Raw genomic sequence first — 26,883 nt, forward strand, 5'->3', positions numbered from 1 at the left:
CCCGGCAGGGCTGCGCCTGCACAGGCTGCTTCCGCCCTTCCTTGCCTCCGCCTCCGACGCTCGCCAACACAGCAGCTCGCTCGCCTCGCTTCCCCTTGGCTCCGCATCGATGCCTCGACACCCGCCGCTCCGGGTTTTGCTGCCGTCGCGCCCCGTTCCGTGCATAACCGGTTTGCTTTGCGTCTTCCCCCTCCGCATTTTCCATGTGACCCGAAATCGCTGTTTCGGCGGCCGTGCATAATGGGCCTAAGTCTTGTGTGCAACTTTCTGAATTTTTGAGACAAAGAGAGTATCTGAAGGAGGTGATTTTTTAAGGCTGGGAACGGAGCTCTTTCATATAAACATGAGAACTTACTGAGATATAGGGAAAGACGTAATCTGACCAGATTAACTTGCTCATTTGAATATTCTATATTTTCCAATCAGATCAAGACTATTATTTTTAAATACTGGCACTTTATTTCAGACAATCTGGGGCGCAATGAAAAACTTTTATTTGCTTGGCACAGAAGCCACAACTTGAGGGAACTGCTTACAACCAAGAGTGAGTATATTTTGACACCCCTGAGTTCACTCCCCTCTGGTAACTTTTGTTGTGGATTGTGTAGGGCATGCATATTCATGTTGACCAGGGGTAGTCAAACTGCGGCCCTCCAGATGTCCACGGACTACAATTCCCAGGAGCCCCTGACAGCGAATGCTGGCAGGGGCTCCTGGGAATTGTAGTCCATGGACATCTGAAGGGCCGCAGTTTGACTACCCCTGATGTTGACAATAGATTGTTTCACCAATCTCAGGAATGGGTTTATCATAAGAGTTAATAAATTTACCAACTGTTTATTAAAAATCTAATATATGGAATCTTATGCACCTGTAAATTTCTTTTATTTATTTTTATTTTATTTATATTTATATTGTATTTATATACCCCCCTCCCCAAGGGCTCAAGGCGGTTTACATGAAAAAAACAAAATAGTACAGGTAACATCATTCAAGTAATAGTAAGGTGGTAACAACAAAAATAGCATTAACATAATAACAATAACAACAATATTAAAGGAAGGTGAAACTGCCAGAGCTTTAGCTCAACTCGTACTGAGACCCAGGGATTGGGTGGATTTGTTAACAGTCATGGTAGGAGGGGAGGGCTTGGGGGCCAATCGGAAGCGATGGATAGGTCGACCTCAACCAAATACCTGGTGGAGGACCTCCCTTTTGCAGGCCCTTTGGAACTGCTTTAGTTCTGTCAGGGCCCTGATCTCCTCTGGGAGCTGGTTCCACCAGGTGGGGGCCAGAATGGAAAAGGCTCTGGCCCTGGTTGAGGTCAAGCGGGCTTCCTCAGGCATACTGGGCCCGGGCCACCCAACCACTTAAATGTGAGGATTCCTGAGCATCCCAGTAGATTAAGACTTGGTATTAGAGACACCCTTCTGACCATGCACTTTGAAACTCATCATCGTGTCCCTGAGGACCTTTGGTTTTTTGGAATTGAAAAAATGTCTATTCCTCAACAGCATAGGATGGACATTACACACATTTTGTCACATAGGGAGAGTTATTATATCTTTGCACGTGAAATTCTGGGTGCCTCTGGATGCAACACAAATTGGGTCCTCTCCTGTTTTTTATGAGTGTTTCCCTTTAAGATTTCCCAGGGACAAACACTTGTCATTTAACAAACAAGTACATTAACAATGATTAAGCACTAATGCTTGAGGGCACACTTCAGCAGATATGCAAGTAACCACCTTTACCAGAAGAACCATGGGTCTATTACAAGGTATTGATATTTTATTGTGATTGTTAATTTATTATCTGGGTTTTAAAAAATTATACAAGTGACATTGTTCGTATTTATGATTTACTGGTTCTATTTGTACATTATAGAAATAGAATAATCTTGACTGAATACAAACACTATTGAAACTGACAATATACCTACCTTTTCATAAGGTGCAATACCTTTTTACCTTCTGTGTTACATTTTCATATTATATCTTATATAAACATTAAGTTGATTTTATTCTATTATAATTATATATGAGGCATTTCATTAAATATATTGTGTTAATTTAGGAACTAGCCACTGGGAAAGTTAATGGAAAATGAAAGTTGAAAGTCCGAAACCCTGTTTTGGCTTGGTCTTGCTTTGAATAAACCGTGTACCTTTTGGATTTCATGGTTTTGGATCTTTCCTTCTTCACTTACAACCAGCTCTTGGATCTCATTGGCAGTGGAATCACAGATAGAAAAGGAAATGAAAATCTCTCTCTCTCTCTCTCTCTCTCTCTCTCTCTCTCTCTCTCTCTCTCTCTCTCTCACACACACACACACACACACACACACAAACACAGAGAGAGAGAGAGAGAGAGACAGACAGAGAGAGAGAGAGAGAGATACACTGTGCAGAGATACAGTCTATAAATCTAATTTAACTCTATCTAACAAACTTAATCCTTATACCTAACATAACTCAACGGTGTCTAATCTAATATAAATTTTTCCTATGAATATAGAATCCATTTAATCTATGAATCTACAAATCACAAATCTTCTCTATAATTCTCTCTATTACCAAAATACAATACTTAAATCGGAGCGAAATATAGAAATCAATGCATCTTATCTAAAAACTTGTATTTCTAATATATAATAAATCAGCTTTAGTTTCCAATAGCGATCCTGATAGTTTCCATTGCTTTACTACAATGTGACACTGTTATTGTTGTCAGCCATTCAGTAGTGGCAATCCCATTACTCCGCTGTTGCCATGATCCCCCAATCCCAATATGTATTTATATATATGTTTTGGACACTTCCCAGAGCCAGCTTGCTGGGAGGGTGGTATAAAAATCAAATCAATCAAATCAAATAAATCCCCCTGGAGAAAATGGCTATTTGGGAGGGTGGGGGTCTATGGCTTTATACTACGCTGAAGACTCTCCTGTCCCAAATCTCATGCCACCTATGTATATTTATAGGAATTGTCCAGCTCAGAGTTGGCAACCCTGTATAGGGACCCCAGGAGAATGTTTAATCAGGCAAAGTATTAAATCAACAGAAAATGGACAAGGGGCATTTCAGTTGAGAAATACCAATGACAAAGTGCTTCCTTTTGTCCACACCTCCTTTAGGATAACATAACCTCATAAAGACATCAATTCCCTACCCCTACCCACCCACACACTTTGGTTACGGCTTTTTTAAATTATCTCATCCAATGAGGGATCACATAGGGTTGGTAGTAATGTCAATCAAGAATCTATTTCCATGTTCTCCTCCCTTAGAAAAACCATAGCAGCAGCATTCAGGCTACAATGGGCTCCCTGCCCCTACAGCTCTTTACAGATGGTCTGGATACCATATTTCATGTTCGTTACCTCACAGCCCATTTGGATTTTTGTGAGCCAGTGGGATTCTGAATATCCAGAGTTACTTAATATAATTCATCATTCTCCCTATGTCACCATTGGTATCATGCTGTCTGGATCTCATTTCACTTTCATTTCTAGTGAGCCCATACCTGCTGTTTTCTGTGAATTCTTCAACTCTATTTTGGTCCTCTATTTTCCTACATACTTTATATATGTGAAAAATATTGCTTTCTTAGCAGTTGTTTGTTTGGAATCTACAACCTCACCTATTGAATCTTTTCACTGAGTACCCCTTAACAGTATGATGAGGGGGACAGGGGGAAAAAAAGATGTGTTTCCCTTGCCCTTCTGTGACATTTTGCTTGAGTATCAGCAACAAATATTAGAGTTCCTCCCTCAAGCAATTGATCAAAATCTCCCTCTGGAATTTCTGTCCACTCCTGTTGTTCAGAAGGTTGGCGATTTCCCATCAATCTGCCTTCTTTTCAGCTCTTCGGCTGATGTTCTATCAGCTTTAAACCCTCCCTTCTCCGATCCCAAATCCCAAGGTAAATACAGACCTTTCACCCTTTTCTCTGCCCAGCTCTGTGTAAAGTCAAGTCAATAGAAAAAGAACTTTCCGATGACAAACAGCATTTTATTGATAGAGGTTATTTGTTACAACCCAATATAGGCTGTTCTGAGAGAGGATATGCTTTGGTACCCCTTCATTCCTGTCTTTAGGCTTTTTTCTTCCTTTCCTGTGTACCCACTGTTGATGCTATTCCCCACTGCACATGGTAACTGTTCAGCTGCACTTTCATCCCTTGAAAACAGCCCCAATTCTTCCTGTTTTATTTTCGAGTGTACCTCCCCAGGAAAAGAGAGGTTGCTCCATGACGTTTTAGGCTCCCCTTCACAAAGCTAAAATTGTTATTAAGAGTTTGAATACAGGAGGCGGGGCATTATGACAGAGTCGCCGGATGGGTTTTTGCTCATCCCCAACACCAAGCAAAAAAAATGTGAATACAGATCCAGCAGAGAAGTGGGGGAGGGGGTGTGATCTCCCCAAAAACTCCCCCCAACAGCTTCTAGCACTGGGGTTTTGGCAATGCAAACCAGTGGGGCTTTATAATCCCTTTAAAACAACACAGTCATTTGTATGCCAGGCCTAGACTCCTACCTCTGGCTGAACTTTTACACCTCCCTTTATTTACTTTGCTCATTTAAGAAGAGAAGTTGATAACTGGCATCAAAAGTCTTGACTGGTAAGCTTACTGACCAATTGATCCCACTCCCTTCCTTTTGTGGCTTATCTCCAACTTTCTTTTCCTTCTCCCTAACTGAGTAATGTCTTACCTGATTGAAAACTCTGAGAGGCAAAGAAGCTGAATTCAATGTGATGGAGAAGAGAAAACTCTCTCATCCCCTCACCCCTTTGCTTATAACACTTGTTTATACTCAGGGAGATTAACTGCTGGATAAGGAATTCATGCAAGACTTGCCTATGAGAACAGGAACTTGGTACAGAGCATAAAGACAGAGGCTAGAGTGGCTATTTCTGGTAAATCATAGAACTTTCCCTATGGGCCTAGAGGAGGTCAAAAGTACCTATGAGAGCAACATCTGTAAACAAGCCAGAAGTAGTATGCCTAGCATTGTAGAGCAGCTGAACCAAGAGCTTTGTATTACAATACCTAGGAATACATTCTTTCGAAGAGTTTGGCTGAACCTGTAAGCTTACAGGGGCACCTGGAGAATGGCTCCAACATAAAGGCAAAGAGAAGAAGAAGAAGTGGACAGAAATGGCCAGAAGGGGACAGAAGAGGAAGGAATAAGCAGATATAAACCAGATATATATAAAACACTCTGGAGTTAAAGTGAGATTGATCAATTCTAGTAACAAACTTAAATTAATTTGATGTATTGTTGATAATTGATATTGATATACCCAAAAGACATAATTGAATGAATTGCCTTTTTGATTTAAAAGATGTTTTAATTTGAAATAAATATAAATATTCATGAATTGAAGACAGTGAAATTTGTTGGGTTAGTAGAGTGATTAATGTATGTTGATCATTGATTGTTGATTACTGTTGATTATCTTATGCAAACAATCTGATGAATTTTAAGGTCAAGGGCTAGATTAATGTCTACGAAATGAAGACTCTGCTAAATCACATAAAAAGAAATGTTTGGCTTGTTTAATGGCCTCCTGAAGAAAAATAAAATATATATCTTGTGGCAGAAAAGTACTGGGAGCATTTGGCATAGCCAAAAAAAAAAAAAAAGTAGAAGAACTGGAAGAAAAAGAAGAACAGACTGATACAGCTCAGATAATCAGAGGAATAGACAAACATACTAAAGAACTTTAGCACTGATTGAAGGATTAATCAAATAAATTGTAGAAGCCAAAACAGATTTGTGAGCCAAAATTGATGATCTAAAAAAAGTTAAAACCAATTCCAAGCAGATAAAAGAAAAAAAAAGACTAACATTTTTAAAGTCGAATGAGAGGTAGTTGACTTAAAGGATTGGAAGAAACTAGCTGAAGAAAAGGTTGAAACTTTGGAAATACAAAGTTTGCTGGTTAATAAACCTGAAAGGGACCCCAGAAGAATTTGGTAAGCAAGACCTACAGCTAGAAGTTACAGAATTAATACAAGACTACTTGATTGACAATGAGATCCAAATAGAGAAGACCTTCTGGATCTTCTCAAGAGCTGCACTTCAAAGCAAACAACCAAGAGACCTGATAATCAGCTTTGATAGTAAACAAGCAAGTTCTCCAGAAGAACTGTACTGAGCCATTGAAAAGAAAGGGCCAAGAGATTAAAGTATTTCAAGATCTTCCAGCAGATACCATTTGCAAAAGGGCTGAGTTTAACTTCTTATGGCAGAAACTTCTTCAGAGAAAAATACAATATTTTTTGGAGGATTCCCTTTGCCCTAGAAGTGCTACTACCACAAGGAAGACGAGTTACCAAGACAATTCAACAAGCACAAGAATTAGCAGACCATTCTTGACAGAACTCCACCCAGTCAGCCCATGGATCAACAGAAACATCTTCCAGCTCAGAATCCAGGATCAGAACCAGGACCCTCAGCTAATAAATAATCTAGTTAACTCTCTGACAGAATTGAGAAATATAAAATAATCTCGATAAATGTCAATGGATTAAATTCTCCAACTAAAAATTAAAGAATTTTTAATCAGTTAAACAAGACTGCAGCAATATAATATGTCTTCAAAAAACACATATGAAGGAAAGACATCAAAACCTGTTACATTTTAAAAGATTGGGAAGAGCCTTTGTGGCTTCAGTCAATGTTAAACAGAAAGGTGTAGTAACTTATATATTGAATCCGAACATAGCTGCAGAAATATTGGCGCAAGATGAAGAAGGTAATTGTTTTAAAAAAGTACTCTCCCTGATGGTAAACAATTGATGTTGATAAATATTTATGCTCCTAACAATGGCAGGGGAAAGTTTTTTTTTTCTTTTTTAAAAAACTATGCAATTCTACAATTAAGACTCAAGTTCTTATTGGTGATTTGAATGTGGTTCCAAACCCAAAATTAGACAAATCTTGCAGAAGGCCAGGAGAGAAACTTCCTAAGGCTTCACTGAGCAACTTTAAATTGCTAAAATTGGTAGACATCTGGAGAGAAAAAAAATCCTAAAGAAATGTGATGATTCCTTTTTTTTTTCAAGTCGGCATAATTGATATTCTAGAAAAGACCATCGGTAAATTGCTAAAATTGGTAGACATCTGGAGAGAAAAAAATCCTAAAGAAATGTGATGATTCCTTTTTTTTTCAAGTAGGCATAATTGATATTCTAGAAAAGACCAGTGTTGACTCTCTGAAACAATGATGCCTATAGTTCACAATGTTGAGATTCTACCCAATATTTATGTGGGTCATAGCCCATTGGAGGTTCAACTTCACTATCTCAGAGCATGGATAAGATGATGGAAGATGAATGACAGACAAAGATTGGAAAAATGCCAGAAATAATTGCAGGATTATTTTTTTTAACTTAATACAACAGAGGACGTGAAAAAAATCAGTGATTTGGAAAACAAGTAAAGCCTTTATCTGGGGCAAGCTAATTGGATATAATTCAGCTTTGAAAAAGAAAAAAAGACAAGAAATAAAAAACTTATTGGTACAGTTACATTCTTTGGAACTGATACACCAGACAACTCATTCCAAGGTGATTTGGAAGCAAATTAAATACCTAAGACTACAAAGTGATCTCATAGGAACAGAGGAAATTAAGAAAAAGTTGAACTTTCTAAAACAAAAAACTTTGAGCATGCTGATAAACCAGGCAAGTGGTTGGCATATTGGTTGCAAAGAGAATCTAACAGAAAATCCATATCTTAAATGAAATTTTTAGGCACATAATATCGAATGGAGAAGGAAATCCAATACCACAGATACAACTTTTCAATGAAATTATGGAAAGCTCAGAATATATGCACAAACATGAGAGCAAGCTTTTATAATTTTGATTCATAAAGAAGGAAGTGATCCTCAGACTCCCCAATCATATAAAACTATTTCTTTGCTTAATGTGGGCTATAGAATTCTTGCAAAAATTTTAGCAGAGAGACTTAAGAGATGTATAAGTGATGTTGTAGATGAAGATCAGATTGGTTTTATCCCCAACAGACACATGAAAAACAACATAAAATTAGTTCTAAATGCAATGGGTTATACCCAGGGAAAGAACTTACGTTCAGCATTTGTCCTTCTGAATACTGAAAAAGCTTTCAGTAATGTTCGATGAGACTTCCTCCATGCTGTACTTCAGGTAATGGAATGCAGGGATACCTTTTATGCAAAAAATATATTTTAAACAAGAAGCAAGACTTTTAGTAAATGGAATGGTCACAGTGGAGAAAGTTAAAATACAACAAAGAACAAAGCAAGAATGTCCTCTTTACCCACTATTATTTAATCTAGCGATAGAAGTCCTTGCAGCTAAGATACGGACTTCACCAGGCAGGAATCCTTATGCAGGGAGGAGTGCTTTGCCCAGTGGATGTTCAGGCCACATCATGGGATTTGGAACTGGAGCTGAAGGGGCTAGACTGGCCATTTTGCCTTGGTTTCCTAATTTCACTGGAAGACAGTATCCAGGCAGAATGGTACATGACACAAGCTTGCCGCCTTGGGGCTGCCTTCCAGGAGATATGTGAGGGTGCTTCCCCAGGGGTCCAGGGAGCTGGAGTTTTAACAATATGGGTTCCTGATTCTATGACTAACCTGTGAAATTGTCCAGAACAGCTGTCATCAGTGCTACCATTGCTGGTCATGGGGCATTGCTATGTGTGCTGGCTGAGCTGTGAGGCTGCATGTTTAAAATGTAACATCCACCGAAGGTGCATGGGCTGCAGGTATGTCACTTGGATGGATGTCGGCAGTGCTGCCGGTACTGGTTGCGGGACATGGCAATGAGTAGCAAATGGAACAGTGTGCCAGAGGACCAGAAGAGGATGTTACTCGGAGGCCTTAGCACCACTAGGTCTGGAGACTACGGCTTGAGGTGACAGCTTTCCTGGATGTCATTGTGATGGCAGGGTTTAACCTACTGGTGGGTCAGCGGTGGTCATCTCATCTATTTGCAGAGCATGATTTTCATGGAACACATGACTGCCTCTGTTTTGAGCTTGGAAGGTAGCACTGGGAGGTGCTCTAGCAGTTGCAATATTTTCCATGCCATGCCAACTCTTCTGTGGACTTGGCATGTCTGGGCTTTGTCAGTTTTATGGGACACTGATGTTGGGTTTTGCTGCCAGGATGCTGGAGTCTGGAGAAAGACGGTCCCAGGAGTCTCCACTTGGCTGAACAGATAATCTCTAAGGAATTTACACTCAGGTTGCCTACCCATTGTAGCCCAGAGTTCCCCACTAAGCAACAGAACCCATTGAGTGGGGCTGTGGCTGCGATGCAGTAAATTGGGATGCCAGTCTTCATTGCAGGGTGGCTGAAGGTTTCAGAGTGCTGGCAGGAAGGCCTACTGGACCTCGTTCTGGTGGTGGTTTAGCATGGGATGAAGCCTGTTTGGGGGGAGTTTGGTCTGCGCATTGGACTGCAACCAGGGCCAACCCAGCAGAGGAGGCATGGGGATCAAAGTGCCAAGTAGCCCAGGGTGAGACCAGGGGAATGCATGCCTCTCCTTTGCACCCCAGGGTTGTCAGTGCCAGGTGGCTTGGGGTGGGACCAGGGGAAGTATGTGCTTCCTCTTGGCACCCCAGATGGGACACTTCCCTATGGTGGGAATCCAGTGGCAAAGGGAACCGCATTCCCATTGGGGGAACCGGGTGGACCCCAGTGTGCCACTAGGGTCTGGGTTCCTGTGGTCGGCCGACTGCAAGTCACGCTCCCCCTCCCATGCTGCACCAACATTCCTGCGGAATTAATAATAAAGCTGTGGGCTTGTTTAAGCCAACAGAAAGGTGTGCATGTCTTCCTTAAGCCCAAGGTGCCCTTCTGCAATTCAAGAATGGATATTTGTAAAACCCACTTTCCATTAAGACTCTAATAATATTAAAAGGAGACGAGGTCATGTTAACTGGTGGAAAGGGGCTTTCTATCACTACAGAAAGAGCAAGAAGTGTTACATTATCGTCATTAAAACAAAAAAGCAGTTCCTCTTGTATCTTTATTATAAAACTCGAAGACATGTAATCTAGGTCACTGCTTGTAGAATTCTTAAAAAAAAAACTGCTGTGGAATATACTTTGTGCTCCTTTCATGAAAGTGAGGCATATAAACTTTGCTCTAATATTTTCAGCTTCTCAAAAAGAGAGAGTTGCAATAACACACACACTTTTTACAGGCATGAGTACCCTTTCCTGGTTGCCAGTGACAAACTGATTCAAGTGTGTGAAGGCAAAATAAATCTCCCACAGGGCAATATCTCAACATACGAAAATAACGTGCTAAATCACCAGATTAGGGAAGAACAAATATTCCTTCTTCACTTCTTTTTATGGCATATTTCCTATCGATGCAAAAGCAGGAATCAGTTTGAATGCTTGGCAATATTTCTACTGAATGTTGCCACTAAGAACCCGGTGGGGGGGGGGGGGGGAGTAGATGCAATTTTTGTCCTAAGAAGGGAGACTTACATCAGCAATGGGAACTTTTAAATTGTAACTTTTAAATTGTAAGGGGGGGCATGAAATTTGATAACATCCCTCCAACAGATATAGACTTAGATCCTTCAACCTGCCAGAAGAAAGAACTGATGGCCCAGGGTATTTCCATACCTTATCATCTGTACTGGGCCCTTTCTGACCCCCAAGAAAGTTTAGCCCCAAGAACGCAGGTGTACTAATAGCTGTGAGGCATGGGACTGGGCAGCAATGGTGGAAAAAAAATAATTCTGATCAGCCGCAAGACAAGGGTCGCAGCACATCAGGCGACAGGTCACAAGGTTTTAGGTTGAGTTAGTCAGGCAGCTTTGTGCCAGCTCTGTTTAACACAGGTAAATGTACTTCATTTAGAGTTGCAGTGTACATCTTATTCTGCCCCTTCTAATAGCAGATTTCTCCAATTTACTCCTGCTGTCCTTTAGGGCAGTTGCATGTCCTGTTCCATAATCAACTTGTAGTCCAGGATCTTCCTCCTTATACTAGGAGAGTGACTCTCAAATCCCCCTGCTTTTTTCCACTCTTTCCCTATAAATCTTTCCTATGGGTAGGGAACTAATTATTCTTCCTCTGGTGGAGACAATTTCTCCTTGGACAACATCAAGGCCTCTCCCATCACTAACATTCTGCCCCTGACTTCCCTTTTAGCTTTGTTCATAGAGGCCTTGTCTCTAAGTGATGTCATCTCCAAGAGCCAAGGTCTGCTTCTGATTTCCAGTGCATAGCTAGGTAAATATACATTGTACAGAACCACCTATCACCCCAGTGGTTCAGTGGATGGAGTGCTGGATTTGGATCTGGGAGACTCAGGTTCAAATCCCTACTCTACCATAACTTTGGGTGACTTTGGGCCAATGGCATACATTCAACCTAACCCATCACACAGGGCTGTTTGGACTCCATTGCGGAGGTAAACGAGCTATTGACTTGCAGGTCGTGCATGTCTGTACTCATGAATGACGCGTAGACCTGTATGGCTTAAACATTCTGGCCACAGCTTTATTGGAAAACACAAATACCTGAGAATGTTGGCCAGGCCAAGGAGAGGATGCCCCAGTTGGTGGTCAGCCGACCACACTCACCCCTACCCATCGGTTCAGCCTGACTGCATTACTTCATGCAGTCCTGAGCCTGGCCGATGGGCGTTTTTTACTTAAGGGAGATGCCCCACTCAGGGTGCCAAAGAAGGCGTAAACCTTCTTTGGCCCCACCCCGAGCCATCCGGCCCCTGCGAGTCGTGACAGCATTCCCCATCCGGGTTCAGCTTGACTCGCAGTTTCTGGCCACCTCAATGAAGGTCCCTTTTTAAGCTAGCAGGTACCGTGCCCTGCTTCTTACCTAAACTGGCTCCTCTCCTTGTGCCGCCCCGCCAGCTGTGACAACATAAAGAACATCATGAACATCATCATCCAACATTATTAATACTACAACAATCACAAGAAAAACAAGTAAGGGGGGAACGGGAGGGTGGGTCGCTCTTGCTCGGCTGCGGGCGAAAAGGGGCGAGCCACGAGCACGAGGCCCCTTAAATAGGCCCGCGCTCGCGGCCCCACCCCACGCAGCGTCCAGACGCACGTGCGCGCGTCCGCACGCACGTGCCAGCCGCCCGTCGCGTCCTCCTTCGCCCGCCCGCCCGCCGCGTCAACTGCGGCTCGGGTAAGTACCCAGCCGCCTTTTGACTTGCAGGTCGTGCATGTCTGTACTCATGAATGACGCGTAGACCTGTATGGCTTAAACATTCTGGCCACAGCTTTATTGGAAAACACAAATACCTGAGAATGTTGGCCAGGCCAAGGAGAGGATGCCCCAGTTGGTGGTCAGCCGACCACACTCACCCCTACCCATCGGTTCAGCCTGACTGCATTACTTCATGCAGTCCTGAGCCTGGCCGATGGGCGTTTTTTACTTAAGGGAGATGCCCCACTCAGGGTGCCAAAGAAGGCGTAAACCTTCTTTGGCCCCACCCCGAGCCATCCGGCCCCTGCGAGTCGTGACAGCATTCCCCATCCGGGTTCAGCTTGACTCGCAGTTTCTGGCCACCTCAATGAAGGTCCCTTTTTAAGCTAGCAGGTACCGTGCCCTGCTTCTTACCTAAACTGGCTCCTCTCCTTGTGCCGCCCCGCCACCAGAACAGGGCCAGCCGGCCCTGTTCCCGCCAACATCCTCCAACCATTTTGCTAGTGCGGCCCGCACATCCTGCAGCCAGACCTCCAACCCCCAATCAGACAAGTGTACTCCATCTGGCCTGTAATGCGTCTCTTCCTCCTTCCGTATCCCGAAGTGGTGCACCACCCCCACCCCGGAAGAGGACGCCCACTTCCCAAGCGCCCCGTTAAGTTTTCGAACCGACCGATTTATCTTCCTAGGTGAACTGGCCCCACGCCAGACCCGTCTCTCGACAATGTCTGACCAAAATAAGGCAGTGTCCGGCAGCAACCGTTGCAATGCCGCCAAGTCTGATTTGATGAGTAATTTTAAGTCCACTCGCGTCATTCTGGTCAAATCGTTGCCTCCCACGTGAATGACCACAGCTGCAGGAGGACCAGTCAGGAAGAGTCTCCGGCGGATCGTCTCTAGGAGCGCCGTCCACAACATGCCGCGGCGCCCGATCCATTCAAGATGTGCGCCATCACCCAGACCCAGATGCAGTCCCCATCCGGTGCGACCAGCATACCGACCAGCCCAATGCACAAAGCTGTGTCCCACGATCCAGATAGGCACCACATCAGAAGGACCTGCAAAATTAAAGGTCAGAGCGCACATAAGACTTGTAGGCCTTAGATCGCCAGCGACCCAACTCCATAATCTGCTGGGAAGATGCCCCTTGCATGTGAGCCTGAGTGGCTGCCCCAATCCTGAACGAATGTACCCCAAACCACTCCGCCGGAATTCCTGACTGCCTCAAGCACCTGCGGAGTACGGCCAAGAACTGAAAACGAGAGAGGCAGGTCCCATCCGCATGTATCAGCAGGTTCCCCGCCACCTGTGGACGGACTGCCAGATAAGCCCTCATGCTGGCTACGGGGCAGGGGCAACCCATCTGGGGAACCAAATGCAACCTAGCCCCCTTCCCTCTCTGGTCTGTCTTGGACCTCCTCAGCGTGACCGTGTAGCGGCCGCCCATCCACACCACATCCTGCCTATCAAGAGGCCCTCGCTCCCTTGGCGACCTGGAAGGAGCAAGAAACTCACTGCTACGCAAGGCCCCGAAAAATGCCAAAGTAAAGGCGGCCGAAAACAGGCAGGCTTCATAAGGGCTGGTGCAAACCAACGGTACCAGAGCCAGCAATTCCTTCAGGAGGGCAGCTGTAATAGGACGGCGGGTGTCCTGCCTGATGGGCTCTGCCCTTTTCCACCCCTCCACAGCCCTGCGCGCCAAAAATGACGTACTGGGATCCCAAGACCCAAAAACCCTGCTGAAAAATGTCAATCCTGCTACATGAACCCTCATTGTCCCAGGAGCAATGCCCCTCATCCGCAGGCAAGCCAAATAACGCAGCAAAACATGCTCGTTCATAGGCCAGACGGACTCAAGTCCTTGTCCTTCAGCGAAGGCCAGAAACCCCTTGGCTGCTCCTTCATAGGCCCGACAGGTGGCTGGCGCCAGGGACCCCATGATCCCCCTCAGGATCACTCCTCTCCAAGTGTCCAAAGCTCCTCCGGGAAGTCTTCCGGATCCTGAGCGGCTCCTGAGGCGAGATGGCGAAATTTTTCGATCTGCAGGCGAGAAAGGGAATCTGCTAATGCATTATCCACACCCGCCACGTGTCGAGCCCGAAAGGAAATGTTGGCCTGCAGGCACAACAAGACCAGTCTCCTCACTAGCCGCATGACACGTGCCGATTTTGACGACTGTTTGTTCACCACCTGAACTACTGCCAGGTTGTCGCACCAAAAAAGCACCTTGCGGTTAGTGAAAGCCATTCGCCATACATGGACCGCTACCAGGATGGGGAAGAGTTCCAGGAACGTCAGATCCCGGCGGACCTCCTCCCCCCAATGGACAGGCCATTTTGCATAACACCAATTAGGGTGATAGTAAACCCCAAACCCATGGCTACCCGCTGCATCGGAGTGAACCTGCAATGCATCATGCAGATCCAGCCTGTCTTGCCATATGGACACCCCATTAAAACTGCTAAGAAATACTTGCCACACCCGCAAGTCTTCCTTGAGCTCATGTGTCAAACGAATGTGGTGATGTGGCGCCCTGATGCCCACCGTGGCCCGCGCAAAACGTGCGCAAAAAGCCCGGCCCGGGGCGATAGCCCGGCAAGCGAAATTGAGGTGCCCCAAAAGCACCTGCAACTCCCTTAACGTGCACTTCGCTCTACCCAGCAAGTCCCGGATCAAAGCCCCTAAAAGGTCCAGCTTTTCCCGGGGAAGGCGGGAAGTTCCACTCACTGTGTCTAACTCCACGCCCAAAAAGGTGAGCTGTGTTGCGGGGCCCTCCGTCTTCTCATGCGCTAACGGCACACCCAGGCCCTCGGCCAATTTCTGGAATGTCCGTAGGCGGGAAGCACAGATCCCTGACCCCGCAGGCCCCGCCAGCAAAAAATCATCCAAGTAATGGACTGATTCCCGAAATTGCCCCAGGACTCGCACCGCCCATTCCAGGAAAGTGCTAAATCTCTCAAAGGCAGCGCATGCCACGGAGCAACCCATGGGCATAGCCTTATCGACATACCACTGCCCTGCAAATTTAAATCCCAAAAGGCAATAATCCTCGGGATGCACTGGTAATAGGCGAAATGCAGACTGAATGTCGCATTTTGCCATCAGAGCCCGTTTTCCGCAGGTCCTAACCATGGCCACCGCCTGGTCAAACGACACATACCGGACCGTACAAAGCTCTGCCGGTATGCAGTCGTTCACAGACGATCCTGCAGGGTAAGACAGGTGATGAATCAGCCTGTATTGCCCTGGAGCCTTCTTAGGGACTACCCCCAGCGGAGAGACCCGCAAGTTATTAAGCGGAGGGTGGTGGAAGGGGCCCGCGACCCTGCCAGCTCGGCACTCCTTTTCAATCTTAGCTGCCACAATGTGTGGAAGATCCCTGGCAGACCGCAGGTTCCCACTGTCAGTGGCCACCCGTTCACCCTCAAAGGGAATGCGAAAACCTTGTTCAAAACCATCCCTTAGGTAAGCAGCTGCCACCCTGTCTGGATACCTGTCCAACCAGGGGCGTAGGGCACTCACCTGTACCGGGGTCGGGGCTAAGCCCCCGATGCCACTGGTTGGGCTCACTGGCAAATTATGCTGTGGCGGAAGTTCCTCCCGTACCCGGTCCCCCATCCTTCCGAGCGGAAGACCGGGCCCCACGAAAGGGCTGCTGGCTCCCTGCCGGTTTCGTACAAGCTTGGCCAGCATGGCCACCCCCGCATACTTCGCACACATGGGCATACCGGCACTGAGGCCTCTTACAGGTTTTTCGGTTGTAGTCCCAGCATGGGAGGCCAGACCCTTTTCTAAAAGCTGGGAACCTACGCTCCCGTTCCCTAGATGGGCGTACGTTAGGCCCCACCTTTATCAACCAGGCGTCGCTATTCCTCAAGTCCCACCTCGCAAGGGCGTTGTAGGAAGCTCGTTCCCTAAAAACCTGGTCGTACTCTAACGCTGCATCCTCGCCCGCTACCTCCTTTGCTTCCAACACATGGGACAAATGTTTGGCTAAATGCCATCCCCTTTCGGGGTAAGCTGCGGCGATGAGGGCAAGATATTCTACGTAACCCCTGAGCCAATTGGCAAAATTCCTCTCACACCGGGGCAGGTCCTTGCTGTGTTTGTCCCTTGACTTCCCTGTATCCCCGCCTTTGTGTCCCACCCGCACGAAGGCGTACAGATCCATAAAGTACCCATCCAGGGCCCTTTCACGCAGTTTGCGGGACAAGTGGATCCCTGGAGGAGCCTCTGGATCCCTGTACCTGCCAGGTGGCTCAGTGGGCAACCCCTCGTCCCCTGCCCTCTCCAGCCGGCGCCTGGCCTCAGCCCTGCGCCGGTGAAGCCAATCAGGCAGGCCTGGCACAAAAGCGCCATCCAGCCAGTACCTGCCCTCTTTATGGGCACCGTCACCCTCCGCACTGGAGGTTGACTCACCGGAAGAAAAAGAGCAGCGAGCCCTGCAACGCTTCTTATGGCCCGACTTCCTCTTCCTCTTCCGTCTTGTAGGACCCCCCGACCTCTCCGTGTCCACGGTGGCAGAACTCTCACCCCATGAACTGTCATCCACAGTGCTGGTAACGCTTTCCTCCCCTAAAGGAGTATGCGTGCCCGAGAACTGAGCCACCGCCCGGGCATACCCCTTCCAATAAGCTGACGTGCTGCTATCAGGCGTGCTTGGCCCTTCACTTGGGCTGCCCGCCCTGGAGCCAGGCTGGGAACGTGAGGCCCTGCGGCCACTGGGGGAGAGGCCTGGGCTAGCGTGCCTTTCTCCCATAGGCCCGCGTTCCCTCACTCCCACGCCCCACCGGGCCCGCATAGGGGTCGAGGCCCCAGCACGTGGGTCCGTGCGGGCCGCTGCTCGAGTTCGGGGCCTGCCCCTGCAGGCCACCGACGGACTCCTCCGTGTCCTCCCCTCCCCGCCCCGGGCGCTGCTGTCCGATTGGGCCCTATTCCGGCCCCGTCTGGGGTTGCCGGGCTGATCCCCGGGCCTACCCAGTGGCATTGGAGCCGCTTGCCCCGGGTCCCCCGGTGCTTCTCCCTGCGGACGCGGGCCACGTGGCTCGCACGCCCGGCCCGACGCGGCCCGAGTCGCTGCGGGCAAGGCCGACGCCCACGCGGCTCTAGCCCTTGCCGCGCTGGCCCGCCCGCTGCCCTGCCGAAGGGCTGGCTCCCTCCCCCTCGGGGGATCCCCGCCCCTGTCTCCCCCCCGCCCGGGGGTGGCAACGCCCCCGCCTTGCCGCCTCGGGCCCGAAGCCCGCCTGCTTCCTTGCCGTCGCGGCATCACGTGCGCCGCGAAAGTAACCGGAGGCGGGCTGACGCTCCCTAGGCCCGATGTAGCGCGGCGAGCAGCACAGCCGAGTCGCTCTTGCTCGGCTGCGGGCGAAAAGGGGCGAGCCACGAGCACGAGGCCCCTTAAATAGGCCCGCGCTCGCGGCCCCACCCCACGCAGCGTCCAGACGCACGTGCGCGCGTCCGCACGCACGTGCCAGCCGCCCGTCGCGTCCTCCTTCGCCCGCCCGCCCGCCGCGTCAACTGCGGCTCGGGTAAGTACCCAGCCGCCTTTAAATGGAATTAACATAAAAATATATATTGCCACTAACGGACATTCAATAAGACTTACAAGCAATAATTTGTCTTCACAATTACCATATATACCTGAAAGGAAGACAACCTTGAATATAAGATGACTCCTCTGAGGAAGTAATACACAAAAAAGGGTTCTTACTCATACATAACTATAACTTGTATGTCACTGTGAGATGATTGCATTTTTTCCTTTGAATGCTTGGGGGAAAAGAAGTCTTTCTTTTGAGTAGATTTAGTAGATGTGTAAACATTTCTCCATCCACCTGTTCCTTTAGGCAGAAAAAGACTTAAATGTGTGCCAAACTCACAGATTCTGTACCAGTTGAGAGCTTCAGCGACCACAGCATATGATTAAACGACAGCAATTACATAGTGTCACTTTCTGAATTTTTAGCCTCGTTACCTTTTAATTAGCAGCTTGCGTCATGTGCTCCCATAATCCAAACTATCGGCAAGGTTCCCAGTGTTTGACGGCAATCAATTAAAAACCAAAACACTTAACAGCTTTGTAGAAACTCTTTGGTCTTCTTAAAAGGAAAAAGGAAAACTCCTTTCTTGTCTGACCTCCATTTGATGTGGAGAGAAGTGGCTTCTGAGATAGCCAAACTAGTCTATCTAATAATGCACACCCGCTTCACTTCTCTCAGTTCCTTCTTAGACATGTTTCCGCATGCTTGCTAGCTTCTTCTGGAGCTGTCCCATCATAACCCTTAAGGATTCCGATCAGTAAGATTTCTAAGCTAGACAAGTTGTCAAACTTCAATATCCAGAACCAAGTTTGAGTCCACCTTTAAAACCATCTTCAAAGCGTGCATTGACCACTCTGACACAAGAGAAGTGTTATTCTACCCCAATGTTAACTTTGTATGTTGACCAATATTCCTTAGTGCAGAGACTGCAAGGAGACATGTTTTACAGTTACATGGACACGTTTGATAAAAGGGAATATTGCCCACCCAATCCTGTCTCTCACCCAATTTCCATCAGCACTTCCAGACAATTTTGAGGTCTCCGTTGCACCAAAGTCTGACAACAGCATGGAAGACAGGTTCCAGACAAAGATCAATTTAAGTGACCCCTTCTCAATCTCAATGTCTACACGAGAAACTGGAAGTTTCCATTCATGCAACTAAGAGGGGTGTCTTACTCCATGGCCTTGGTGTAGCATAGCCGAGTTTAGTCTTGGTTGGAAAATTCATGTACCTGTGGGGAGGGCAGAGTTTGATGGAAGGACCTCAGTAGGGTATAATGCTAGCAGATCTACCCTCCAACGCAGCCATTTCCTCTAGGGCAGGGGTAGTCAACCTGTGCTCCTCCAGATGTTCATGGACTACAATTCCCATGAGCCCCTGCCAGCAAATGTTGCCAGGGGCTCATGGGAAATGTAGTCCATGAACATCTGGAGGACCACAGGTTGACTACCCTTGCTCTAGGGGAACTAATCTCCATAGTCAGAGATTGGTTGTAATTCTGGGAGATCTTGGGTACTGCGGGAAATAAAATGTTCATAAATCCCCAAATTAATCCCGAGGAGGAGCAGCTAGGAGGCCACAGGATATAAAAAGGCAAACGATCCTATCATGAATATGCAACATATATAATGCTCTTCTTACTCTAAAGTTGCTGTAGCCCAGGAAGAGATGTAATACTTTCTGTCTCCGAAGCATATTTCATCTGGAATCAATGGGACAATTGCTATACGGAGAAAGAGAATCATTCTTCCAAGCACCGGGAGGCGAGTTCTCATACTTCAGTCTTTTAAGCCTGACTCTGACAATACCGGGACCCTTCTAAAGAACGCAGGCCTTCCAAACTCTACTTGGAAGAAACAGAATGAGGAACGAAGCAAAGTGAGGATGTACATCAAAGTCCAATCGACTTCACTAGCTCTGTGTTGGGTCTGCCAATCTTCCCAAACAAGGCATATCCTGCAAACATAAAAGAGAAAGAAACTAAGATCCTGCAGTGCAGATGCTGTTGTATTCTTCCTCCCCCTCCACGTTCCTTTTACAGAGTTAGGATATCAAAACAGTTGGTGCAATTCCAATATCAATAAATATATGCAGAACGTAGTTGGTCTCCGGACAACATAATGCCAGGAATTAATTCATGTGATGCTTTGACCTTCCCGAACAGAAAAGTCTCCACAGCACCCACACGCACTCACACACCAACCCCCAACTTTGTTGTTAGAGCCGGTTTGACCTTCAGTGTGCATTGATTGATATTGAGTCGAAATATAATTCTTTTTGAATTATTCCAGATGAATCCCTTGTGATTTTTACTCATACGCCAGAAAGGAGGGAAGGGGGGGGAGGAAAGGGGGAGAGGGAGAAAACCGGATAGCTCTCTGCGTGTGCATGATTTGACTTGTCGTCCCTAAAACTTACGTTTTGAAAGTTCTTTGAAGCTGTAAATTACAGATCTCTCCTATGAAAAGTTAATGAAGGCATCGGAAACCAAATAAAATAGAAATGATGACATGAAAGAGCCTCCTTATGACTTCAATAACAAGATAAACAGTTTAATATTCCGCATTCCGCATTAAAAATAACAGCTAAGCTCTGTGGAGACAACTGCCTATATGCAGTATGAGAGCTGGCTGTTTGAGGAGGAGGAGAAGGAGGAGGGGGATGTTCCACATTAGGAGAAGGAAATTAAAGGAGAATTACGCTCTCCTGAACATCACCACCACCACAGCCAGTACGTGTTCACACACACACACAAGCACAAAGCCTTCAAGATGTTACCTGCCATCAAATGCAGGAAGTCTAGAAAGGAAATGACACCTGCTAAGTTTACAGCATACAAGGGAAGTGTTTAAGAAACACAATAGGCAACTGCCATTTTCCATAGTCTCCTAAGCGATAGACTCAGGCCTGTATTGTCAGTCTAGAATTTTAATGAGTAACGTCCGTTTCAGACGGTATTGATTGCCTCCTTCTTCTCCGCCTCAGACAAGAGGCAACAAAGAGTCAGGATTTTATTAAAGTCAAGCTTGTCCGGCGGATGTATATTTTATGAAAACTCGCCGGCGAACATGTTCTGTGAAATAACCAATTAGTTTAGCTGGGTTGACTCTTGGGATGAAACCTTCAAAAACTTTTAGTTCTATAAAGCTGAACATGGGAGGGGGGGCATTCTTGTGTCCATCCACCTCCTGCCTCCTGATAAATTCAAGCCCCCCCCTCCCTAATTTTCACAGTTTAACCCACAACTTATTTGTGTGGTGTGAGGATAGATCTGTGTTAATTTCAGCTATTTTAGATGAGATGAAACTGCTCTTATCACTTCATTTTCACTTCCCGCCCTCCCTAAATGGGAGACGACGGTTTTCCTTTAATATATTCATCATTTTGCAACAAATTTTCTTCCATTTTATTCAGCTGTTTCAATTGGCCCTGCACCAACTTGCTTTCTCTTTGAGTGCTGGCCTAGTTCGTGGACTGGCCCACTTCGGTGTGTTGGGAAGCCAAGACAAAACCTAGAAAGCATCGTCAAAATGCAAACAGTGGGAGGAGGAAGAAAACCAAAGGGAGGTGGAAGGTTTAATACCTTCTTACTCTTTCCAGTCTGCTCCTTAGGCAAACTTAGGAGGCAAGATCCTATAATTTGCATTTGATAGACAGATCTATACGCATGAACATCATCTCATTTACCCTTACCTATCAAGCTCCCTGGGTGACCTTGGATCATTGGCAAAGGCTGAGATATGAAGCATGTTTGTTGCCCTGAGCTTCCTCAAGGAAGGAAAGAATCAAAACCTATTTACTAGTGAATGTCCCCATTTTCTGGTTTTTGTTTGGAGGATCCTATGTCACCTCCAAGGTGAGGCTGAAGATCCCTGGCCCCAGAGAAGCACGTCAGACGTCAACAAGGGCCAGAGCCTTCTCGGTCCTGACCCCCCCCCCCCCCCGGTGGAACAAGCTCCCTGAAGAAATCAGGGCTCTGTCCCAACTCCCAGAATTCTGCAGGGCCTGCAAAACGGAGCTCCTCCATCTGCCATGGGAACGCAGAAGACTCTCTGAAGGCATTCTTAGAAGGTGCTTAAGATTTCTCTGGAGTATAAAAGCTTGGGGGAAGTGGGAGCTTTCTGGGCAGCTTTGGATGAAAGAGTCTATTAGTATAAGCTGGATGCTGTGTGGACTATTGTTACACTAATCATGTTATTATTATTCGGACTTTCCCCTCTTTTTCTTCTGTAACTGGATAACTTATGAGTATCTCATCAGTTATCTTTACTCAGGTGCTATGGTAACTTGCAAACAATTGATAGTAACAGCCTGATTAATTTCATATTATGCTAATTTCCCCTCTGTCTATATAATTAAGATATTCATATTCTCTTGGTTCTGTCATATATTAATCCTTTTAAGGTGGATGTCAGTTAAACGTAGACATTTTTTAAAAAATCACCCCGAAAAAAGACTGACACTGATCTAATCTCATATTAGAGGCGCAAGAAAGATGTGTCTACAAGAAGAAATGGAAAGAAGACTGCGGGAAGAGATGAAGAAGAGGCAGAGCAAGAACCAGTACATGTTGAACAAATGTTTCGTGCCATTGAGACGCAAAACAGAGATTTAAGAGTCTTGGTGGAAGGTGTACATAAAGAAGTAGCTGGTGTGAGACCAGAAATATAGGACTGCAAGAAAGAACTATCAAAGAGGATTGATGGTTTAAAAGTGTCTGTAGATTCAAATAGCAAGCACATTGGAGAAGACCACAAAAAGTTCATAAAGTAGAATCAGAATTGTCACATCTGAAGGATTGGAAAGCAACAGCGGAAGAAATATTTGAAGTCTTGGAAGTCCGGACCAGAACAAGGAATTGAAAGATTAAGGGGGCGGTAGAAGAATTTGGTAAGCAAGATTTATGCCAAGAGATAACAACTGCTTTTGAATATTCGTATTGACAAAGTTTACAGGGTTCATTCCAGAGCAGCTGCACAGAAGAAGGTACCAAGAGACATCTTGATAAGTTTTGACAGTATTGTAGACAGGGATAACGGGCTACAAAAAGATCGTTATACCCCATTAAAACTTGCCTGACAGGAGGTGAAAATTTTCCAGGATCTTCCCAATGGTTCTTTGTGTAAAAGAGCATAGTTTCACTTTTTACCTCAGATACTAATCAGAAAGGATATCTGATATTTTTTCGAAAATTCCATTTGCTCTTGAAGTAATTCTTCCCATGGGCAGGAAGGATAATTATGATCCAGAGTGAATATCTGAATTTCTGCTTTCTGCAGAATCCCAATTCATTATTTTTTACGGTTTCTTCCCTCTGTTCCACTGGTGTGCGGCTATCAGCAACAGAAAAAAATAATACTTTGCAAATTATATTAATTTCAGACAGGGGGCCTAGTTTTGATAGGATTTAGTATTTAATGAGTTCCTCAGACATTATTTTTTGCTTCAAAGCATCACTGAGCTGTATAATATATAACAGTAAGTATGATACACAGATGGGGGGGAGAAATACAAAACCTGAAGCTCATTTTAATAATTTTTAATTGAACAATGACTTTATTCAATTTGAATATTCAAACTGTTTTTGAAGAAAGCCAACAACCTTAAGAGCTACAATGAGTTTCACAACCTTCTTTGTTATTAGGATGTCTTGATTTGGATGCAAGGCAGGGAAAGAAGAAATGAGAATTGTCCCAAATATGCTTCCCCCCCCCCTTAAGACAAGTGAAATTTATTCTGTAATTCATTTCCATTTCCATTATCTTTTTCTTCTCTTATCCAGATTCATCCATTTTCGCCTCATCACTTCTTTTGGGCCCACATCATTTATCCTTCTCTCTCTTCAAAAGGTGGCTCTCACCTTAATCTCTTTTGGACGAGGGCATTCAGCAGCAGCACAAGTCATGCTGGTCACAAGGAGAGGGGCCGTGTCTCAATGGAAGAGCACCTGGTCTACATGAAGAAATTCCCAGGTTTAATCCCTATCATCTCCAGTTAAAAAGGTAGTAAATGACATGAAGAAGAAGAAAGAAGAAAGAAGAAAGAAGAAAGAAGAAAGAAGAAAGAAGAAAGAAGAAAGAAGAAAGAAGAAAGAAGAAAGAAGAAAGAAGAAAGAAGAAGAGTTGGTTCTTATATGCCACTTTTCTCTACCCGAAGGAGGCTCAGAGTGGCTTACAGTCACCTTCCCAGTCCTCTCCCCACAACAGACACCCTGTGAGGCGGATGAGGCTGAGAGAGCCCTGATATTCCTGCTTGGTCAGAACAGTTTTATCAGCACTGTGGTGAGCCCAAGGTCACCCAGCTGGCTACATGTGGGGGAGTGTAGAATCAAACCCGGCATGCCAGATTAGAAGTCCGCACTCCTAACCACTACACCAAACTGGCTCTTTGACTGAACCAGGTAAATTGGTGACTTCTACCTACCTACAGACAGGAACAATTTCCTTCATTATTCCAGTTTCCACCTGCTTCATCTAAAAAGCAACTTGCCAGTTGGTCAGTTTTTGCAGCATGGGAAACATAATGCCTATAATGAGGACTTCAATAAGTCTTGTGTGCAATTTTCTGAATTTTTGAGACAAAGAGAGTATCTGAGAGAGTCTGCACTCCTAACCACTACACCAAACTGGCTACGCCACTACACCAAACCACTACACCAAACATGAAAGACCTCTAGCTGTGATTCCAGACAGTTACCACTGGTCTGAATAGACAACACTGACCTTGATGGACCAAAGACCTGATCTAGTACCAGGCAGTGTCATTTGGGTGCTCATGTGTACATTCAAAGGTTCAGGATCAGTCTGAACTTTTGTTCACAAAGATCATAGCCCTTCCCTAACTTGTACATTTATCCTTTCCTTCAAGGAGCTCAGGGCAGTTTGTGTGACTCTCCCTTCCTTGTTTTATCCACACAGATGGGAATAGAACCTAGACATTTATTTAATTTTAATTTTTTTAATTCCACTTTGAAGAACTGTTTTTTTTGTACCCCATTTTTTCCTACCTAAAGGAGTCCCAAAGTGGCTTCCCACCACCTTCCCTTCCTCTCCCCACAACAGACACTCCACTGGCTGCATGTGAAGGAGTAGGGAATCAAACCCTGTTCTCTGGAGAGACTGCTAACCATTAAAATCTGTCTCTTTACCTTTAACCCAATGGGACATAGTTTTCCTTACCTTCATTTTAACCTCACAAGATCCTGCTAAGGTAGGTCAGACCAGATGTCTTGCCTAAAGTCACTCAGCCGTTATCCATGGGAGACAGGGAATTCAAACCAAATCCTACTCCAGTAACCACTGCAGCACATTGGTTGCCACTGGCTTGTTCATCCACTCGTCTCCCAAGGGCAAGAGAAGATCAACGTTCCAACTGCTGGCACTTTTTCAAAAGGAGAGGAGGCAGGTGAGCAATCCTGGTTGTTCCTGCCACTCACCTATCCAAGCAAATCTGTTCCAGATAATATATTTCTGGTAAGGTCTTAGAGGACACCACTCAGCACTTGACACCCACTCAGGGCATTTTTCCTGCCCTGAGTGCCTCCTCCTCCAACCGGCTTGCCAGTTTGTCCAGCAGCCAGCCAATCGCCTTCCATCCCCCACCCCTGACCACCCCCTCCACTTCCCTCAGTGACTCAGAGCCTACAGATCCCTGCTGTGTTAGAGCTGCGCCTGGCGGTGAGTTCCCTGCCCAGGGGCCTCCAGACTTTCCAGATCCTGGGGGGAGGGAGAGGCAATCTACATCCACCACCTCCCCCGTCTAGCGCCTGTTGTATTCCTGAATGCAATGGGTTTGGCCTCTAGTAAACCAATAAGGATGGAATGTCACAGTAGGTGATGTTGCTTGGTCACTGACATGCCCACTTGTAAATCTCACTTGAGATGGAAGCAGCGGCTCCTACCAGCCATTGTCACCTGTGTGCCAAGGCAAATGGCCCTTAGAGCAGGAGGGGAAGAAAGAGAAGCCAGGGACTGAGAGATGAAATTCAGGGGACTGAAGCCCTCAATTAGAGACCAGTCTACACACACACATACAAAGCTGTCGTCTACTGAATCAGACCTTTGGCCCATTAAAGTCATTGTTGTTTTCTCAGACTGGCAGCAACTCTCCAGGGTGTCCCAGGTAGAGGCCTTTCATATCACCTACTGGGGATTGAACCTGAAGCTTTCTACATGCCAAACAAAAGCCCTGAAATTGAGCCACAACCTCTCTCATGGTCAGGGCTCAGTGACAGGACTTCCTGGAGCCCCAGCAGTTGACTATATTGTCCCTTGAGAACAGTTCTGGCAAGTCCTTCCATGTCTTGCAATGTAAATAGAGAGAGAAGGAAATTGCCCCGCTCCTTGATGGAATCAGCATGGCTTCCAATACTGGAACCAGCTTCTACTATCAAATTTGCTAAATCTCAGTGTCAAAGGAAGTGCACATGAAAAGTCATCTCTCTGTGTCAGGAGATATCAGGTCTAGACCCAGTAAAGCGTCACATGTTGCCCAGTGTGATGAGCCACCAGGTCCATAGGGCAGAATGTGACCGGTGAAGTAAACCTCCTTCTCAACTGAAAGGCCTATTCAGGCCCAGCTGTGATGTTGCAGGACAGAAGCAGCCTATCCCTGGGCATATGGCCAATGCCAGCACTCATGATCCAGTATCCTGGCTTCAAGCTGCTCAGAGATTTATATATTTAGGCAGCTTCTTCTCTTTTTTTAGCTGGATTTATAGATCCGGCCTTTATTAATTGCCAGAAAAATACATAAAATACATGACATAAACAACATCCAACATTTTACAGAATAATCATGCTTAACAAGATAACTATTAAATTCCGCTCCCTGCCAAACCCCCAAAGTCTACTTTTTAAGAAATGCCATTGTTCTTGAAATTCTTCCAAAGAGTTCCCATTAACCAAGCTGGTTAGCTTTGCCATTTTAGATAATTTAGCTAATTTAGATAATTTACCTTTCCAAAACTGACGGTGTCTCTGAAAGTTTCCAAACTTTAGCGAGCAGAATTATCGCCGCAGTTGTTGCATGGGGGAGGGGGGGGGGATACATGTACTGTATTTCCATTCCATGTAAACTGCCCTGAGCCTCAGGGCAGGGGGGTATACAAATATAATAAAATAAATACATAAAATTAA

General features: G+C 45.8%; 1 long non-coding RNA gene across 1 annotated transcript; it reads left to right on the plus strand.

Moving 5' to 3' along the window:
* Nucleotides 1-258: 258 nt before the first annotated feature.
* On the plus strand, nt 259-25,451 carry LOC143822697 (uncharacterized). Its single transcript, XR_013226235.1, has 3 exons — nt 259-544; nt 22,229-22,636; nt 23,529-25,451. It is a non-coding gene; the product is annotated as an uncharacterized LOC143822697 (long non-coding RNA).
* The last annotated feature ends 1,432 nt before the right edge of the window (nt 25,452-26,883 follow it).

This window comes from Paroedura picta, chromosome 13 (genome assembly GCF_049243985.1).
Source record: "Paroedura picta isolate Pp20150507F chromosome 13, Ppicta_v3.0, whole genome shotgun sequence".
Lineage (NCBI taxonomy): Eukaryota > Metazoa > Chordata > Lepidosauria > Squamata > Gekkonidae > Paroedura > Paroedura picta.